Source organism: Sander vitreus, chromosome 8 (genome assembly GCF_031162955.1).
Source record: "Sander vitreus isolate 19-12246 chromosome 8, sanVit1, whole genome shotgun sequence".
Taxonomy (NCBI): Eukaryota; Metazoa; Chordata; class Actinopteri; order Perciformes; family Percidae; genus Sander; species Sander vitreus.
This window is the reverse complement of record NC_135862.1, coordinates 25,667,983-25,690,074: the sequence shown is the minus strand read 5'-3', so window position 1 is coordinate 25,690,074 and position 22,092 is coordinate 25,667,983. Positions and strand designations below refer to the sequence as shown.

The window sequence follows — 22,092 nt, the reverse complement described above, 5'->3', positions numbered from 1 at the left end:
CAGTTAAAACCCTCTGGCTTTGCTGCATAGTGCAACCAATTAATTGTCGAAGGTCACATCTTCATTTTCCCTTTGTAGACTGCTAGTACACTCTTCTCATTTTTTATTTGAGTCACTGCCACTTGCTCTCAATTTCCTCTCCTCTCAAATCTCTCTTTGAGGACATTTCTCACCTTACTTCCTCCTGGTTTATGCTGTTTTTACCTCAATGTTCCCACTTTTCTCTGTCTCTCTTACATTCCCTCTCTTTAATCCTTAATTCTTGTCTGCATGCACTTTATCTTCCCTCTCACGTTCTCCTGTGTCTGCTGACACAGGGCCGAGTGGATGCCTGACACCTGGGGTTGGCAGCGTTTTCTTTCCTGCCTGGCCATGGCCCAGAGAATGAAAGGGCAGAGGAAAAGGGAAGACGAGGGCGAGCCTTGTGCCCCTGTCTCAGCTGGGAAGGACCAGTGGGGATTTGTGGAGATCTAAACACCTGCAGGGGGCTTGAGAGCAATGCCAAAATGTTCCTATACACATTACACACAAACATTCACAAATATGGGGGCCGGCACAGTCACACATCGGACTTTCTCTGCGTCGGCACATGTCCAAACAAACAAATGCACACACAGAAAGATATCCATGATATGAAAACATATAGGCCTACATTCTGTGTATGTATTCTGCCTGTCAAAACCTGCTTTCAGTGGGGAGATTGTAAAGGTGGTTAACCACCTCATTTGTAGGCCAGAGGTGTCCAGCTGATTCTGTGGAACGGAGCAGAGAGGGACCCGAAGGCAGGATTGCTTAATGCAGTGGTAAGATTCAAAGGGGAGAAAAGAAAGTCGATCCGCTAAAGCTAACAAAAGTCATTGGAGGGCAAGTTGGAAAGGTGAAATATGGGAGAGTTGTGGGAGGTGCAAATTGTTAATAGGGTGTAATACTTAAGTGCAGATGGAGAAGGCAGAGAAAATGATTAATGTTGGAAAACTCCAGGTAGCCAAAGTTAAGAGTCGGGAAACAGAGGTCCAACGGTTGCAAGGGGGTAATTCCCAGAGTCCCTCTTAGTGTTAAGATAAGAAGGAAGTTATGGTTCTACTTGTGGATTTGTGAAAGAGAGTATAAACCAAGGTGTTTTAATTTCCAGCGTGGGGAATTAAATGCACATAACACATTATGGGTAAATGAGACAACAGATAATAACAGTCAGGTAATAGAAGATGTATTAGATGAAAATAATTTAGTGTGCTAAATTATTTTCTATGCTATGCATCGATTACGCATCGATTACTGCATCGATGCATCGCGATGCGGACCTAGACGATTCTTTATGCAGTGACAGAACATAATCGATTTTTGCCTACCGATTTAACTTGTTGTTTTTCCAGTTGCTACTTTTTTTGTTTTTGCATTTTGTCTGTTGTCTGCTGTGTTCAGACTCCACTACATTCAGGAAGTTTTTTTTTTTAGAGCAGAAACAATGAAAAGGTGAGTTCATATACAGTGTACAGTACAGGCCAAAAGTTTGGACACACCTTCTCATTCAATGCGTTTTCTTTATTTTCATGACTATTTACATTGTAGATTCTCACTGAAGGCATCAAAACTATGAATGAACACATATGGAATTATGTACTTAACAAAAAAGTGTGAAATAACTCTTAACTCTTCAATAGGTCTTATATTTTAGATTCCTCAAAGTAGCCACCCTTTGCTTTTTTGATAGCGCTGCAAACCCTTGGTGTTCTCTCAATGAGCTTCATGAGGTAGTCACCTGAAATGGTTTTCACTTCACAGGTCTGCCTTGTCAGGGTTAATTAGTGGAATTTTTTGCCTTATTAATGGGGTTGGGACCATCAGTTGTGTTGTGCAGAAGTCAGGTTGATACACAGCCGACAGCCCTATTGGACAACTGTTAGAATTCATATTATGGCAAGAACCAATCAGCTAAGTAAAGAGAAACGAGTGGCCATCATTACTTTAAGAAATGAAGGTCAGTCAGTCCGGAAAATTGCGAAAACTTTGAATGTGTCCCCAAGTGCAGTCGCAAAAACCATCAAGCGCTACAGCGAAACTTGCTCACATGAGGACCGCCCCAGGAAAGGAAGACCAAGAGTCACCTCTGCTGGTGAGGCTAAGTTCATCCGAGTCACCAGCCTCAGAAATCGCAAGTTAACAGCAGCTCAGATTAGAGACCAGATGAATGCCACACAGAGTTCTAGCAGCAGACACATCTCTAGAAAAAGTTAAGAGGAGACTGCGTTGATCAGGCCTTTATGGTCAAATAGCTGCTAGGAAACCACTGCTAAGGAGAGGCAACAAGCAGAAGAGATTTGTTTGGGCCAAGAAACACAAGGAATGGACATTAGACCAGTGGAAATCTGTGCTTTGGTCTGATGAGTCCAAATTTGAGATCTTTGGTTCCAACCGCCGTGTCTTTGTGCGACGCAGAAAAGGTGAACGGATGGATTCTACATGCCTGGTTCCCACCGTGAAGCATGGAGGAGGAGGTGTGATGGTGTGGGGGGTGCTTTGCTGGTGACACTGTTGGGGATTTATTCAAAATTGAAGGCATACTGAACCAGCATGGCTACCACAGCATCCTGCAGCGACATGCCATCCCATCCGGTTTGCGTTTAGTTGGACCATCATTTATTTTTTCAACAGGACAATGACCCCAAACACACCTCCAGGCTGTGTAAGGGCTATTTGACCAAGAAGGAGAGTGATGGAGTGCTGCGCCAGATGACCTGGCCTCCACAGTCACCGGACCTGAACTCAATCGAGATGGTTTGGGGTGAGCTGGACCGCAGAGTGAAGGCAAAAGGGCCAACAAGTGCTAAGCATCTCTGGGAACTCCTTCAAGACTGTTGGAAAACCATTTCAGGTGACTACCTCTTGAAGCTCATCAAGAGAATGCCAAGAGTGTGCAAAGCAGTAATCGGAGCAAATGGTGGCTACTTTGAAGAAACTAGAATATAAGACATGTTTTCAGTTATTTCAGACTTTTTTGTTAAGTACATAATTCCACGTGTTCATTCATAGTTTTGATGCCTTCAGTGAGAATCTACAATGTAAATAGTCATGAAAATAAAGGAAACGCATTGAATGAGAAGGTGTGTCCAAACTTTTGGCCTGTACTGTGTGTGTGTATATATATATATATATATATATATATATATATATATATATATATATATATATATATATATATATATAATCAAACGATTACAACTTTTTAATCGTGATTAATGGCATGTTTTATCACAATTAAAATTCTATTATTTTGCATTTCAGAACTGTTTTTAAGTACATAATAACAATGGAAAACAATTCTTACCAGTGTATCTTGATTGAGAATCAAATGAATACAAAGAAAGTGACTTTATGAACTTGACTATTATTTATTTACTGTAAACAAATGTGTGAATCTGTCATTATTGCACAATTCCTACAAGTACCTAACCTAACTGAGATGTAACACTAACACTTTGCTTATACAGTACAAACAAAAAACCAGATGCCACAGCAGGACATTTAACCTTTACATTTTTAACAAGGATTGAGAACAATTGACTGAGATGTAACACTAACAACCACCGTTAAGGCAAACGAGTGCAAAGTCCAGCCAGAGTCAATATAGTGTTTAGTAACTCCTAAATAATTGTGATTACTCACTAACGTCCAGTGATCACCGGTTAATGAGACAGCGTTTGCACTTGGCAGCAGTTCCAGTTTAGCTGCTTTCTCCGTGTCGTACAGGCTGTGTACGGTGAAACTACTGTCCCCCTCGATGGCAGTGTATAAGACGGGTCAGAATATGCCAACCATAGCACTTCTTTAAGACCCGAGTTCTCTACGATGCTGACAGGTCTGCAGTTAGTTGCCACCCATTTTGCAAGAGATGTAGTAATTTTTTTGGATTTGGTTTCATCCACAGGTCGGCAAGTAGCACTCTCCAAAATAGTGCCTTGCCTGAGCCCGCTAGCATCAAACTGCGTCACGTTAATATGCTTAGCTCGTAGGTGGTAGCTCAAGCTTGACGTGCTTCGGTGATATTTTAATTCGGCTTTACACAATGTGCATATGGCTTTTGACTTGTCTACTGAGCCATCCGGGAGTTTTTTTAAAAGAAAAAACAGTGTTGCTGCTGTCTTTCTCCATGCCGGCAGCCTGCCTGCATTCTGCAGCAGAAGATGTGTTATGAAGAAGTACGGCAGCGCCAAAGGGTCAAAATAGTAGCCGTTAACATGACACAAAGCCGAGTGAAGTGTAAAATAAACTAATCGCATGCCAGCATTTAATGCGATTAAAATAAATTAATCGCATTGCGATTAACGCGTTAACGCTGACAGCCCTTAAATGCCCTTTTAGTGTTTACATTATTATTAAACATTTAATTTTGACTATATGGCCTTAGCAATAAACAAGCCATTCTTTAATGTCGCCAACTGTTTAGTACCCTTCTTTTTAACTTTCTTAAAAAGTATCAGTTCAGGCACCGTTAAGGCACCGGTACTGTTTTAAAAGTACCGCTTTAGCACCGGTATCCAAACCAAACAATACCCAACCCTAATATTGACTCTAGATTCAAATGTGTGACTAAATTAAATATATAATAAACAAATACAAATCTTAAAATCAAGTTCATAAAGTCATTTTCTTTGCATTCAATTGATTCCCAATCAAGATACACTGGTAAGAATTTCTTTCCATTGTTAATATGTACTTAAAAACAGTTCTGAAATGCAAAATAATAGAATTTTAATCATGTGATAAAACATGAGATTAATTGCAATTAACTATAGAAATTCAATAATTAATCGCGATTAAGAATGTTATCGTTTGACAGCCCTAATAAATATATATATATATATATATATATATATATATATATATATATATATATATATATATATATATATATATATATATATATATATATCTTCAATACAACCTATAGAATCTATATATACAGTCAGGTCCGATAAATATTGGGACATCGACACAATTCTAATCTTTTTTGGCTCTATACACCACCACAATGGAGTTGAAATGAAACGAACAAGATGTGCTTTAACTGCAGACTTTCAGCTTTAATTTGAGGGTATTTACATCCAAATCAGGTGAACGGTGTAGGAATTACAACAGTTTGTATATGTGCCTCCCACTTTTTAAGGGACCAAAAGTAATGGGACAGATTAACAATCATAAATCAAACTTTCACTTTTTAATACTTGGTTGCAAATCCTTTGCATTCAATTACAGCCTGAAGTCTGGAAGGCATAGACATCACCAGACGCTGGGTTTCATCCCTGGTGATGCTCTGCCAGGCCTCTACTGCAACTGTCTTCAGTTCCTGCTTGTTCTTGGGGCATTTTCCCTTCAGTTTTGTCTTCAGCAAGTGAAATGCATGCTCAATCAGATTCAGGTCAGGTGATTGACTTGGCCATTGCATAACATTCCACTTCTTTCCCTTAAAAAACTCTTTGGTTGCTTTCGCTAGTATGCTTCGGGTCATTGTCCATCTGCACTGTGAGCGCCGTCAATGAGTTCTGAAGCATTTGGCTGAATATGAGCAGATAATATTGCCCGAAACACTTCAGAATTCATCCTGCTGCTTTTGTCAGCAGTCACATCATCAATAAATACAAGAGAACCAGTTCCATTGGCAGCCATACATGCCCACGCCATGACACTACCACCACCATACTTCACTGATGAGGTGGTATGCTTTGGATCATGAGCAGTTCCTTTCCTTCTCCATACTCTTCTCTTCCCATCACTCTGGTACAAGTTGATCTTTGTCTCATCTGTCCATAGGATGTTGTTCCAGAAATGTGAAGGCTTTTTTAGATGTTGTTTGGCAAACTCTAATCTGGCCTTCCTGTTTTTGAGGCTCACCAATGGTTTACATCTTGTAGTGAACCCTCTGTATTCACTCTGGTGAAGTCTTCTCTTGATTGTTGACTTTGACACACATACACCTACCTCCTGGAGAGTGTTCTTGATCTGGCCAACTGTTGTGAAGGGTGTTTTTCTTCACCAGGAAAGTATTCTTCGGTCATCCACCACAGTTGTTTCCGTGGTCTTCCAGGTCTTTTGGTGTTGCTGAGCTCACCGGTGCGTTCTTTCTTTTAAGAATGTTCCAAACAGTTGATTTGGCCACACCTAATGTTTTTGCTATCTCTCTGATGGGTTTGTTTAGATTTTTCAGCCTAATGATGGCTTGCTTTACTGATAGTGACAGCTCTTTGGATCTCATATTGAGAGTTGACAGCAACAGATTCCAAATGCAAATAGCACACTTGAAATGAACTCTGGACCTTTTATCTGCTCCTTGTAAATGGGATAATGAGGGAATAACACACACCTGGCCATGGAACAGCTGAGCAGCCAATTGTCCCATTACTTTTTGGTCCCTTAAAAAGTGGGAGGCACATATACAAACTGTTGTAATTCCTACACCGTTCACCTGATTTGGATGTAAATACCCTCAAATTAAAGCTGAAAGTCTGCAGTTAAAGCACATCTTGTTCGTTTCATTTCAACTCCATTGTGGTGGTGTATAGAGCCAAAAGATTAGAATTGTGTCGATGTCCCAATATTTATGGACCTGACTGTATATATATATATATATATATATATATATATATATATATATATATATATATATATATATATATATATATATATATATATATATATATATATCTCTAACTGCTTGAATTTGCTAATGAAAACCATGTATATACAATATATAATAAAATTGAGGAGGTGACACACTGTGATGCATCGGGATATCGAATCGTTGACAGGATAATCGTAATCGAATCGTGAGACCAGTTGAGATTCACACCCCTACTTACTGCCCTGTAAAATGTTAGTATTTTTCACTGTGTAACAGATAAAACATGTCATGGATCATTTCACATATATATGGTGATATATATATATATGATCATATCATATCACAAAAGCAAAAGTTATAATAATAAAAAATATTCCAATTATGAAAAAAACTGTAAAATAATAATAAAAGAGGAATACAAAATGTTAAACCAAATGTTACACCAAACATTTGATTAATCATGGTCTTCACAATTAGCTAATCGCATTCTTTCAAATATGGATTTCCATTTGAAAACGATTAATCGTTTAGCCCTACTTGTGGATAAGAAGTCTGGGAAATGTAAAATTGTATTATAATAAGTTGTATAATTCATATTATAGTAGGTTCACTGTAACAGAAAACGCATGCGCTTTTTAATTTTAATTTTTTTAAATTTATTTTATTCTATGTCCTATATTTTCATGGAGATGAATAAACCAAGTAAACTATGCGTATATATTTAACGGTACAAGTGTCAACTATAATTTAAACCATTAACCATGGTTCTGTAATGTTTACACGAGAAGCTATTAAGCATTAAATAGAGGTATGTGGAATTAGGTGGAAATGGGGTCAAATAACAGCAGCTCTGGAGTTTGTTTGGATCCACAAGGACTTCATCTGCACAATGACAGAACTACACTGTGGAAAAAAGCAGTGAAATCATTGTGAGTTGTGCTCTCGGAACACTTTGTCCATGCCCTGTAGGGCTGCTGCAAAACTGTGTGCAAGGTCTTTTCTATAGCTACTCTGTGCAAATAATCCCCTCTCAAGATGTATAGAGCATTACGATGAGAAAATGTAGGATTGCTTTAGTCTGTAGAGGGGTTTTGTTCTCTGCACTGCAGAGGGATAGGAGTGTATGACAGCCATTATTGCTAATTATGTTTTCCAAGCACATATTTCATCTGCTGCTCACTGTTCCCTGTCCGCACTTATCATACTCCCCTCCTCCCTGTTCATTCAGCCCCCGCTTTAATTCTCTAAGACTGTACCACCAGCTTGTCTATTTCCTTCATTTAAAACGCTGGGAGAGTAATGAAATAATGGAGGTTTTATCAGCTATAAATCCAGTATGGCATTACTTGAGACTGACTCTCTGGATATTAGCATGGAGGATATGAGCCACTAATACCACATCTCATATCACACTGATGTATTTTTTGTCATTCATCCAGAATCTGTTTGTGTCTTCCACTTACTCTGTCGTCCTGTCAGGGGAGGAAGGGCACAGGGGTTGAGGCTTTGCATGTTCAGCAAAGGGAGGAACAATATGCTTTTTCTTGTCTTTTGGTTTCACATTAAAATGGTTATGCTTTTGATAAAAAAAACTAAATCTGTAAGTGAATAGGCTCATTCAAAAGTATAACATTTCCTATCTGAGTCAAATCAATCATACCTCAAATATCTCAGATTCTTTTGGAATCTCAGGCAGCCTTTGAACTCCCGAGCTGAGCAGAACAGAAGACTGTGAACTTGTCCAAATCCAGCCTTTGTCAATGATGAGCTGGATTTTGTTAGGTCATGGGTGGTGACAGCTCACCCCAGTAGCATTGGAACACTTGCTCACTTCCCAATCCCCCGTGCGCAGTGATATCTGGTGAGTGTGTTTCCAAAAATGTGTTTCTGGGTTGATGGGTGCACAGCTGCACCTCTCACTGGCATGAGTGCATCCTAACAGATGCTGTAGCATGTCTGTGTGCGTTTGGGGGAGACGGAAGAATTCTGACAAAGTGGACACTGCAGATGACTCTGATTGCACGCTGGATCAGGAAGGAAATTCCTCTAGGACGAGGACAGAGGACCAACAGCTAGAGCCTGCTGGGCCAACTTGGCATGGCTTCTGCGATGAACACAGGCAAACCGTATCCATGTGGGCAACCTAGACACGTAGGCAAGCAACACACACACACACACACACACACACACACACACACACACACACACACACACACACACCAGGGACATCAGACCTGGACCCAGTCCAATCCCCTGGTGATGATTGTACATGATGGCTGCTGTATCTACTGGCTGAGGTGATAATCTGCTCTCATGACTCCCCTGAGACTCTAAACCTTCTCTTGTACATTAAAGTCATGGTTGGCCAGGGCCACAGGGGAACAGTGGTATGAGGGCGGGGGGGGGAGGGGTGCAAAGTGGAAAACTGAGATAATATGTTGAAGCAGCGTCGCGGGGGAAGGTTGAGCACCTTGGGATGTGTAGCATTGTGTAGCAGGAGATCTGCAGCCCTCAATCTCTATATGCATTTGGGTGTGAGGATCTATGGAGGAAATATTTACAATATCAACACTACCCATTATCAGCAACCATTCATCCAATGTTCCAAAGGCACATTCTGTTTACTAATCTGATATCATTTCAAAAGGCTAACTGAGAAAACATTGGAGAACCCTTTTGCAATTATGTAAGCACATAATGTAATCTGAAAACTGCTGCCCTGGTTAAAAAAAACAATGCAGTTGATCTCAGCTGGTATTCTGTCTATAATGGAGTGGAATGGAAATTTCTAAGTGACCCCAAATTTTTGACCGGTAGTGTATGTGCAAATAAAAGCAAAGTATCAGCCGTGCCAGCTAACATTGCGTAGGATAAACTGGCATTTAACACAGAAAACCTGGCAATGGGCTGGCGGTAAAAAAAACAGAGGGTTTGGATTGTGCAGCTGTAGACAAGCTAACATGGATGAATGGTTACAGTTAATCATTGGCAGTCTGCAGGCTTGCTGTGAAAGCACAGGTCTGCAATGATAATACATAGTTGTTGGATTCATCTGCTAACGTGTATCATCATGAATCATGATGCATGTGGAATTAGCATATGGCATATATATCTACCATGTTCAGCATGCATGGGTTCCATACAAATGACTCCAGAGAATTGGATTCATGTATTTGGAAATCATCTCATTAAACAGTATATTTCTATTGATATAATGACTTGTTCTGTTACACTTGTCATAACTCTGAATCTTTTTTTGGTGTTTCATTTGGAATTTATTTTGCATTCTGCATTCGTCTTCTGAGTCCATCTGTTTATTTACCTCCCACACACACACACACACACACACACACACACACACACACACACACACACACACACAACTCAGACACTGAGACCATGGAGAATTAAGAAAAAGGGAGGAAGAAAACTAAAATATTTCATTGTAAACACACAGTACCTATAACAGTTTCCAGAGTTTACAGCAGAAGACACTGACCCTGAGATACAGTGGCAAGAACAAGTATTTGATACACTGCCGATTTTGCAGGTTTTCCTACTTACAAAGCATGTAGAGGATTTTTATCATAGGTACTCTTCAACTGTGAGAGACGGAATCTAAAACAAAAATCCATAAAATCACATTGTATGATTTTTAAATAATTAATTTGCATTTTATTGCATGACATAAGTATTTGATCACCTACCAACCAGTAAGAACTACGGCTCTCACAGACCTGTTAGTTTTTCTTTAAGAAACCCTCCTATTCTCCACTCATTACCTGTATTAGCTGCACCTGTTTGAACTTGTTACCTGTATAAAAGACACCTGTCCATACACTCAAACAGACTCCAACCTCTCCACAATGGCCAAGACCAGAGAGTTGTGTAAGGATATCAGGGATAAAATTGTAGACCTGCACAAGGCCATCCCGGCCTTGTGCAGGTCTACAATTCTATCCCTACAGGACAGGGCTACAGGACAATAGGCAAGCAGCTTGGTGAGAAGGCAACAATTGTTGGCGCAATTATTAGAAAATGGAAGAAGTTCAAGATGACGGTCAATCTCCCTAGGTCTGGGGCTCCATGCAAGATCTCACCTCGTAGGGCATCAATGATCATGAGGAAGGTGAGGGATCAGCCCAGAACTACACAGCAGGACCTGGTCAATGACCTGAAGAGAGCTGGGACCACAGTCTCAAAGAAAACCATTAATAACACACTACGCCGTCATGGATTAAAATCCTGCAGCGCACGCAAGGTCCCCCTGCTCAAGCCAGCCGTGTCCAGGCCCGTCTGAAGTTTGCCAATGACCATCTGGATGATCCAGAGGAGGAATGGGAGAAGGTCATCTGTTCTGATGAGACAAAAATAGAGCTTTTTGGTCTAAACTCCACTCGCCGTGTTTGGAAGAAGAAGAAGGATGAGTACAACCCCAAGAATACCATCCCAACACTTGTGAAGCACGGAGGTGGAAACATCATTCTTTGAGGGATGCTTTTTCTGCTAAAGGGGACAGGATGACTGCACTGTATTGAGGGGAGGATGGATGGGGACCATGTATCGCAAGATCTTGGCCAACAACCTCCTTCCCTCAGTAAAACGTGAAGATGAATTCGGTGGCTGGGTCTTCCAGCATGACAATGACCCGAAACACACAGCCAGGGGCACTAAGACGTGGCTCCGTAAGAAGCATCTCAAGGTCCTGGAGTGGCCTAGCCAGTCTCCCGACCTGAACCCAATAGAAAATCTTTGGAGGGAGCTGAAAGTCTGTATTGCCCAGCGACAGCCCCGAAACCTGAAGGATCTGGAGGTCTGTATGGAGGAATGGGCCAAAATCCCTGCTGCAGTGTGTGCAAACCTGGTCAAGAACTACAGGAAATGTATGATCTCTGTAATTGCAAACAAAGGTTTCTGTACCAAATATTAAGTTCTGCTTTTCTGATGTATCAAATACTTCTGTCATGCAATAAAATGCAAATTAATTATTTAAAAATCATACAATGTGATTTTCTGGATTTTTGTTTTAGATTCCGTCACTCACAGTTAAAGTGTACCTATGATAAAAATTAGACTTCTACATGCTTTGTAAGTGGGAAAACCTCCCAAATAGGCAGTGTATCAAATACTTGTTCTCCCCACTGTATATAGGGGCAAAACCTGTACCTTATATGTTACTCCTCCCTCAAAGGTGGAGACACATAACAAAACCACAAACTACAAGATGAACATTATCTCTGACATCGTATTAACACAATTATACAACGGTAAGCTTCAGAAGGCAGTATTGTTGCAATTGTATTGGATATCCAATAAGTGTAAAAAATAGGGAGATTGGAAAGCATTTAGCACTTAAGCAGCTCTTGCCGTCTTGATGACAAAGCAGAACCTTGCTGCAGGGTGTACAGGCCAGTTTAAATGTTTTGAGATTAGTTTTCCTTTCTTCACCCAATGAGGGACTAATCGTCGATAATCACAACAAGCCTGCCTGAGGGCTCTTTATACAGTACCTCCCTCTTCTTCAAATGTTGCTCTCTCTGTGCCACATGTTTTCCAATGAGATCTGTTCCACGGGCACCACATATCCTGCTGGAAAGCTAAACTTAAAGACAGTTTTGAAGGGCAAGTGTTCACTTATAAACAAAAATAATATTGTTCCCTTACAAGGAGAATGTAGCTGTGAAATGGTTTTAACCAAATTGCTGTTGTATACATTTTATTCCCTGTCCTTGTTTGTGTCTTGTGCCTTTTTTGTGGGAGTCTTATTGGACGAGGAGTTTTTAATTGGCTCATTTTAATTTTAGTCTGGCTTCATCCATCTCCAGTTCTTGGCTGTTTGAAGGAGCCCACATTGTGCATTGACACACACACACACACACACACACACACACACACACACACACATACCTCACATACAGAAAAAGGCCAACCTTAATAATATTACTATGGCCAGCTATCACGTTTGGCATTGGCCCATATGGTCAGCTCAGTTTGTGGCCTATTCTACAGTCGTCACTTTGAAGTGTAAGTGGTGGTGCAGCCGTACTGATGATTTGCCCACCAATGGCATTGTGTGTTCAACTGCGAGGCTTTCACAGATAAATGATGTTGTGTGAGTTGACATTCGGGCTGATGAGATGGAGCAGAGCTGCCGTAACTCTTCCTCACCAGCACACCATGAACCTTGGCCCGCAGCTGACCCCTGACCCCTTTCTAACAGCAACTGCATATCGTCGCTGTCGAGCAGAAACCTTGTATCTCCATATAAAGTCACTTTATTTTTTTTTAAATAAATCAATGCTATTGACCCAATCCTCAATCGGTGGGTTTTACAATTATTTAAACAGTGACGAGGCAATTCCATCTGATTTTGTCTGAGGTAAATAGCTCAATAAAATGTTTTCAAATTAATCTTTTTTCATTGCTTGAAAAGCAACGGTTTTGGACATACAAGGTTTTGGCCGAACAGCGGCGATAAGTGTGTCCCTTTGCAGTGATCTAGGCAATATCACATTAAACAAGGCATGAACGTGTTGAAGCAGCTATTTTCAGCTAAATTGGTCATCAAAGAAGAGGTGATACATTGTGACCCAAAATAAATAATGCACAGTTGAAGATGATGATTGCTTTCTTCATATGGGAAGAAAAAGGAGAATGTGAATTTGAAGATGTACCAGCAAGCTCAATAGAAACTAGGTAGTTATTATTAGAATCAAAGCCCATTGACAGTCCAAACTCTATTTGCTCATTGTTCTCTTTGCAATTGAAGATGTGCTCTGTACTGTAGCTATGCTGACAGCTTTTTTCACTCTCCATGTATGAAGTAATTGCATGGTTAAAGCTGTTCATTGAATTCTGTCCCGACTCGTATGATTCAGCTTCTGCAGGATCCTCCAAGGCATGTATCTCATCACTCAGCATGACAGCACATTGGCAATGCCACACAGTTTGGCTTACTGCCAGACCCCGAGCCACCCACAAGTAGACAGTAGAGTAAAGAAAAGTATAGCGAAAGTTAAGCTGGCTGCTTCAGCTCAAGACCCTGTTTTCCGTTTTACATTTACACATAGCCGTGTATGTGTGTGTGTTGGATGGGTGTGCGTGTTTTCTCAAGCATCCACGGTCCATGGAAGGGGATCTGTTTTGGCTCCTTTCCAGCATTCCTGGGCCGAGGCGTCATGCCCTTCATGCCCCATCCCACTGTGAGCAATGGCGTGGAGAAGCGAAACCGGGCGAGACCGAGGCACGACGGCAATGCAAAGAGACAAGGGACTGAGAGTCCTGATCTTACCAGTGCAGCTGTTGTGGATTTGGAAATTAGAGTTTTCTCCCATTCAGTGCTGTAGAGCGGGATTAAGCCAGGACAGCATATACTGCGGGGAAGCTTTGGTCTGAGAAACTTTGTCATGGGCAAAGGAGAGGATACAGGAAGTGAATAATGGTGAAGAGATGGATCTGAGCAGATATGAAGGGACCTCTTTTGGCTTCAAACCATAGACTGTATAATAGAAGTGGACGTAGCCTCCGTGTCTGAAAAGTGAAGCAAATGCAAAGGTGCCCTAAACCTGTATTCTTTCTAATGGCCAACAGGGAGCGACTACACTGGTTGTAAAAAGAAGTCTGCTTGTATAGAAGTCTATGGGAAAATGAGCCTACTTCTCACTTGATTTATTACCTCAGTAAACATTTTCATAATGAGTTGATTGTCTCAATCGCTAGTGTCCAGTCTTCTTCAATACAGCATGATGATCATTTAGTAAATTGTGAAAATGGTAGTAATTATGGTATTTAAGTAAAATAGTCAATAAAGCAGAGGATGCCTTAGGGCGTGACTACCTTGTGATTGACAAGTCGCTACCACGGCGACCTGTCAATCAGGATAGAGGCTTAGCAATGCGTATCCATGACACTGTGCACATTTAAATAGCCGTGAACTTGTTTTTGGGTGTGACCCTCTCGCAGCGTGCTTTCAGTTCAGAAAAGTTAATAGACCTTTTTCACAGCAGACATGTCGTAGTAGGAAAAGCACAGGTGTATTGAAAACCATTAATGATGGCTGCTTTCCACTTAGGAGAGGCCCTGGTGTTGTGCATGCTGACTCACTGAAACAGCTTACTGGGACACTTGATGGAATTGAGCCATCGTTAAGGTTTTCAATTCCAGCCGTGCTTTTCCTACTATGACAAGTCAAAATGTCTGCTGTGAAAGAGGTCCATAGTAACATTTTGGTCGCCTAAAAATGTTCAGCGTTCGGTTGTACTAAAAAGGCACTTTAGGGAGTCGGCTGTTCATTTTTTCCGGTAAGTAAATTTCGTTGTACAAACCAATGTGTGGCGTCACGGTGGCTACGTCCACTTCTTGCATACAGTATGGCGCAAACATCCTATGGAGGAAAAGAGAGAAGGGAGGGAGAGAGATGGAAATAATGGGAAGGAGTGGGAAGGTATACGGAGTCATTTTTACAGATGATGGTCTTCTGGTTTACCCTTAGGGCTGTGTTAACACAGCAGAGTCAGCAGTATGGCAACAGCAGTACACAGTAGATTTCTTGCACCTACCTTCACACACACATCCGCGCATGCAGGGCTGTGAGGCAATGGTTGGAACCTCGAGGCTTAGCCAAGGAACAATCAATAGCCTGTAATCTCCGTAAGAAGTGGTACCTTCATTTTACCCGAATGTGCTGTCATTTCAATTTCGCTGTCACTTACCCAAACTGCACAGGGAAAAGAGATTAAGCATTGTAGTCTCCCAATTTTTGAAAGAAAAGCAGATTGAGGAATGGATGGCACACTTTTTGCAGCATGTTGATAATCCTTGCAGGGTGTTAAACCTAGGATGGCTTGATTCATGGAGGCACAAAGCTCACAAAAAAGCCAAAACAGCCTGCTTCACACTAATTTCAGTAAATGCTTCATAACTGGAGTTGTGGCATCCCTGCCTAAAAAATGACTGTAATTAATCTAATGAGGCTAGTGTGCATAGCCTGCAGTGCTATTGTCAGCCAATTGTACCCTTTTATGACTGTATAAAATCTTTTAATAGATACCGTTTATACTAACATTTTTATCTTGAACGCTATCAATATCCAGAGCCATTGTTTATAATAAGTTTTACCTCAAGGCTTGTCCGGCGGCAGCACTGCATTTCCTGAACACTTGTCTTCCTCAGAGGAAAGCCAGTCGTTCTCAGCTGACTTCCCAATGTGTGCCAGCGCTGGCCGACACTGCCTCATTCACAGCTGTGTGAGGTCTGTATACGCCACAGCTGCAGGGCTCTGCTCTCTCCCATGAGATAAATGATACACCATTACCGCACACAGCACACAGCACAACAGCGGCTTTTTAACGCCTCTCCCCTTGCTTGTTTTCGCGGCTGTCAATGCAAGGCCACATAGTGTACTTCCAGTCTGTTAAAACACCTTGAGAGCCTAAAGTGTTCCTCTCAGTGTTAAATTCAATTTTGTACATTCTTGATTCGTCTCGAGAACAGAGGACTGTGTGTGCTGGAATGCCATGGCCATCTTACTTCTCTTGTCGGATCTTGAGGAATTGTGTTTTAATGCTGCCGTGCAAACACCCACAAAGCTGCGAGAAGACTCCCTGTGTCCACAGTGTAAAACAGAATACCATGTATGTCTCTCAAGATAACTAGCTATCATCATGGTTGCTGCAGGATGTCACAGAGGCACACATTTACTCATACACACATGCTCCAAATGCTGTATACACACACAAACAGGGTAAAGGGCCACAGATGGTAAATATAGCTCGTAGGGAGTGAGTGATCACATCTCAAGCCAAATTACAGTCTGTTTATAGCTATATGAACATTACTAACTCCTCTGTATGATGCCTAATGACCAGAAACCAACGTCCATCTCCGGAGCGTGACTTACTGTGGAAATGTTGTGCGAGCGTTGTGCTAAATGAATGCTGACAGCCATCTTTTTCCATGGCCACTGTTTAGAGTCGGCTGTCCAGAAGGGCTGTCCGCAGTCCCCAAGGGAACAGGAAGGAGCCATGAGGAATGATGAGGAATAATGATGTAACGTTATTATATTTGTCTTGTTACACAGTGCGCCAATGGAGCCCTAATTAATTGTGCCCGCTAATGGGAGGAACAAGCTGTCTTGTTTTTGCCTGCTGTGTCACTCTTTGGTTGAGTTTGTTCCGTACTGCGGTTGGTGTGTTGGCTCGCTCTATTGATCACTCTGTTTCTTCCTCTTGTTATCTTTTTTGAATGAGCACTCAAACAGTGTGCTCATTCTCCTCTCACTACTTACCTTCTTTCAGTTCCTCACTCCTGTTGTGCCTGCCCACCCAGCCACACAGTGCTTTTCACTCTCCACCTGACCTTAGGTCTTTTGATGTTTTATCTTTTGATAGAAATTGAAAACCCTGAAGCCAACTGATTCAGTCTTGTCACCGCCGTCATACAATAAATGTGTTTGTAATGAGAAGAGGTTGTGAAAAGATTGGGGGAAATCCAAAAGTATGACAATTCTGACAAGCATAGTAAGGTGATAGTAGGATACAGTATGAACTCATTGCTTCTATCAATCAAGCTCAGAACCCTCAGACGTTGTGCTTGAATAGACATTGTCTTTGCAATGTACTCCATCCCGAACCTCCTGCGTATGTATGAACACTTCGGGCCCTATCTTGCACCCAGCGCAATTGACTTTGTACACCGACGCATGTATCATTCCTATTTTGCACCCGACGCACAGCAGACTTTTCCCTCCACAGACTCACGTCGGTAAATTAGGGAATGAACTCCCGGGGACGGTTCAGCAAAAAGAGGAGGCGTGTTCCGGCGCAAACGTTCCCTAGTGCTATTTTGCAGTTTCAGAAAACAATTTCGCCACAGACCAGGAAAAACCTAGTCTAAAGTCAGTGGCGCGTTATTCAGATGCTATTTTAAGGATGCATGCTTGGCCGTAATGTAGAGTGTGCACACCGCACATACACTATGCTTCTCTCATCTCACGGACCCAGCAGTTCCCATTTTTGCAAACCATACATACATACAAGGACAAATATGACCTTGTTTTACACATTTCCATGAATCATGGATGTGTTGATGACATAAATGAGGAAATATTAGAGGACTTAAGGAGATGTGATGTTGAACTGCATGTGCCGATGCCACTTAACCCAAATGCCCCAGCAGCAGCACGGGAGAGGAGAGACAGAAGAGCTGCAATGTCTTTTTTTACATTTTGTCAAAAAGAAAAATCAATAGCAAACGTCGGTCTCCTCGGCTGTGAACCGCTCCTGGCGTGCGCCCATGGATGTATTAATAGCGTGCGCCTAGCAAATCCGCCACAAGTGCGCCTGCTTTTAAAGGGAATGTGAGCTAACGCTCTGATTGGTTTGTTGCACGTTAAGCCCAAACCACACCTATGAATAATGTAGCTACTTCAGACCAACCCATTTTAGATTTGCGTCGTGCGCAAGAGTCATTTATCCCGCCGGTGTAATAGCAACAGCGCCCGAGATCCGCCCACAAAGCTACTTGCATTTGACATTTGATACTTGCGTTTCAGATCGTTAAATCTCAGACAGATAAACCTTCAAAAGATTGTGCTGGGAATTGAAAACATAAAACTACCACCGCTATCCTTGTAGAAAACATGACATTGCCATACAGAAATAGCCTCTTTGGCATTGCCCTTCTGTGAGCTTATCCAAGAGCTTCTGCAACAGATAGAGGGAATCTTTAGCCACCATTTCTCACAATAAAATGGAAATGAAAGCAGCGGCTGTGCCCTCGTAAGTCTTCCTGTGGGGAGAAAAGTGACCCCTCTTGTACAAGATTGAGGCGCTAAATCAGCCTGCAGACACCTTCTGCTCCTGGTGCTCCTGGAGAACCATCATTCATGCTGGAGAGCAAGCCCAGTGCTTTGATATTCTCTGTAGCTTTCCTTGGCTTTGCAGTTCTGTGTGTGTTTTTGTACCCCAGCGTGTGTTTGATCTCAGTATTGTGTTTGACAAAGACGGCATCGAAAGATAAAGAAAGAGAATTGCATATGTGCCCTGCTACATAGGTGCGAAACGGACAGGCGCATTTGCTTTCAAGACAACGCCCTTTCACCTCGACATGTTCCCCCGTGCTCGTGTGTTTTTTTTTCCTGGGACATTATAATTGATGGGAGTCGGGGTATTGGAGGCAGGGAATATCAGCTGGTAGGGGAATGCTCACCAGTTGACTGATGAAATAAATGAAGCTGTAAATAAATAAAACAAAATGAACATAAATATATTTCCAGTGATAAGACCAGAAACTGACTGACTCACTGTTTGCTTTTACAGACTTTTGACCTTCTCAGTTTAAAGTGCAGACAATCGCTCCTCCCACTTCTCTTCCTCCTAAAAAAGGTAAAGATTTCTGCTTTCACCTGCCACGCCCCTCCTCCATCTGCTATGACAATCTGTTAACATTGCAGCAAAATTAAACTAATTAACAGGATTGGATAGCATTCCTACTCAAACAACTCGTGTGTATTGCTCTTGTTTATTCAAGAAGGCCCCTTGGATGGAAAAGCACTTCAGCACACATTCAAACATTTATTTAAATTCGGCACACTGTTGCACCTGGGATGGCCCTGCACGCAGAGTTTACCAAAAACACAGATGTCGCACGGCGGACAATCTTGTCCAGATTACAGTAGACCCTCATAGACGTGAGGCGTGAATCCCTCTCCCTCAAAGTGTAGGTGCCACACTGATACCACTCAGAACGCCCTGCTGCATGGTACCTGCTCTTTGAAGAGAAGCAAAGCTTAAAGGGGCTAACTAAAATTAGCCAGGCAACAGATAACCTGTGCATTGAGATCAAAGCAGGGCTGAACTGTCGGGCTCTCCGACGGCGCCTGTGGTGGCATAGCCGGTGGAAGGAGGAATGTTGAGCGAGAGAGGCACAGAGATGGGCAGAGCGTGAGAGAGGCTGCAATGCTATTCACGCAAGGGGATGAGTGTTCAAGAGGCCCTGTATCGAGGTGTAAAGTTCCACGGCAGGAGATTATTCACAGGGGGTTTGGATTGAAGGGGTCAAGGTTTTGTGTGTTGCACATCATGCTCTGAGAGCATGATGTGCAACACACAAAACCTTGAAGTCTTCCCGCAAGGCTTTACAGTATGCATGTGTTTGAGAGACAGCTATTTTCCAGTATAATGCTTCTCTGTGTGTTGTGTTGCACCCTCAAACCATGTTTCACTGTTTCTGGAGGAGTTTCTATTACCAGAGAGATCAGTATGTAGTTATAAAACTAAATTTAGTCCCACCTCAAGTACCTCCTCTTCATAAGTAACAGGACCTTGTTGGATCTTCCTGGCCAATGACAGTTTGGTCCTAGTTGTGGAAGAAGTACTCCGATTCTTTACTTAGTTTCCACTTTTTTTTATTTAACAGAAGTATTCCCACAGCCCTATAAGATAAACTCAAGTAACTTTCATGTTCCAAATGTTACCATTTGAAGTGATTTTAAACCAGATATTATTTAACCCTATTACCAGTGCTTAATTTGTAAAGGGTTGGAGGTAACGGAACAAAAGAAAATAAATTACACTGCCTACGTTGCGTTCTCTGACTAAAAAAACCTAAACAACGCTGTGTGTACATCCCACTTTTTTTTACAAATGGCACAGCCCAGTCCAGTTTTGTCCATTGTAAGCCAGGGATAACTTTTCTCTGTAAACTGAGCGTCCGTCCCGATCAGCCGTCTCGTCGTCATCTTCATCTCCTTCCCTGTGTGGGTCATCATCATCATCATACCTGCTAACGACGGGTGCATTAGCAGCATTAATGGTAGGCGTACTACTGCTGTGTCCACCGTGGGCTCTACATTCTTGATAGGCGGAAACGTTTTTTGCTTGTTTGGGATCCGACTGGCCAACGTTTTTGAAAAAGTTAAGCAAACTTTGTTGTCTTTTTGTCATTTTTCTCCTGAGTGAAACAAGGCTTACAGCAATCTCAACCAGCACAAGTACATGTGTCACTTAACGTGCCGAAACCCCCCTCCCTCCGTCCCTCTCCCCCCTCTGTCTTACCCTGAAAATTCACCTCAAAACGCATCAAAAATGCAAACACGAGATTTTTGTGGAACTTCAATGGGGAATAAAGACTAACAAGACAGATAACAACATTGAACACTACACAAACAGTAATTTAAAACATGTTCCGGCGCGTTCCGGCTCAAATTAAGCCCTGACTATTACCTAGGGCTACACTAACTAATCAGTTTAATCGATTATATAAATAGATGCCAAGAAATTTCATTATCCATTAGTTGGGTCTTTGTTATGGTGGCATCATATTTATGGAATTTTCATGCCATTAGTCAGAGTGAATCCTTTATTTCTTCACAATAGAAACTTTAGCAATATCTGATCAAATAGTTAGATGTTTCACTGGCATGTAACTGTAAACAGTTAAATAAAATATATAGATACAAATTCAAAATAAATAAAAAAAATTACACTTTTTTTCCTTTGTATTCGATTAATAATTGATTGATCGTCAGATACATTTTTACATACAATTGAACTGTCAATTTTGTTTAGGCTAAGCTTTAAAAACAGATATCTGCATATGAATGTGGAATCTGCAGGCAACGGGACCAGCTTTTTATATCGAAAGTAGGGTTGGTATTCCATTTGGTTGCAGTTGCTGGTCTTTGTATTCCTTTAAAGATGAATTATATAAATGTGGCTAACGGCTGATTTCCCTACACAACCTCTCTTCAAAACAAGCATCCATTTTTTTTTCTTCTTCTTCTTGCCAAACCAGCTAGAGGTGCATACCGGTGCATAAGCTACCAAGTGGGCCGGAGCGTGGAACAGCTGGAGCATGCGCATTAGGCGAGCTTTCTATGCGTACAGTCGGCGCTGCTACTTTATTTGGGCTGCGCAGACATCAGCCCGCACTCTCTGAAGTATAAATCTTGCTTTAGCCTGGAGCTTTATACTGCATAAATTAGCCTTGCTCATAGCTTAATCCTGACAGAACACCACGATTGAATTTCAGCTTAAAAGAAAATCGGCTGTTCGTATACTGTCATGCCTCATACCGAGCCACACAACACTACTCCGTTGTTGCTTGTGCACAGGACAGGGCAAAGGCCATAGATGTATAAAGAGAAAGGCAGTGGGAGCGAGAGGGCCATTTAAACTCTTTTGCTCACTCCTCTGCTCATTCATTTTTCAGCAAAATTAAGTAAATGTACACAGTTCTATTCCTCTGCTCAATGTCCCAACTGCTCAATGCATGGTTTTAAGTAGCCTTAATTTCAGTAAATCCTTTGTCATGATAAAGTGAATTTCTCCCTGAAGGATCAACATCCTGTTAATCGTGCCATCTTGTTATTGATTTCCTGCTTTAATTAAGCATTGGCAGCAGATTACAAACACCCTTTGGTCTCAGATCAAACACTTGTAATGAGGCTAAATGAGTCTACTAAATTGATAAAATAT

General features: G+C 41.7%; 1 protein-coding gene across 4 annotated transcripts in view; it reads left to right on the top strand.

Moving 5' to 3' along the window:
• Positions 1-22,092, top strand: part of tspan9a (tetraspanin 9a) — a 186,672-nt gene that overhangs the window by 40,654 nt on the left and 123,926 nt on the right. For 2 of the 4 annotated variants that reach the window (XM_078257656.1, XM_078257655.1), the window contains one exon: positions 18,934-18,999. The exons of the other annotated variants lie outside the window; for them this stretch is intronic. The gene's annotated coding sequence lies outside the window, so the exon portion shown is untranslated. The remainder of the gene's footprint in view (positions 1-18,933; positions 19,000-22,092) is intronic. 4 annotated transcript variants of the gene reach the window in all.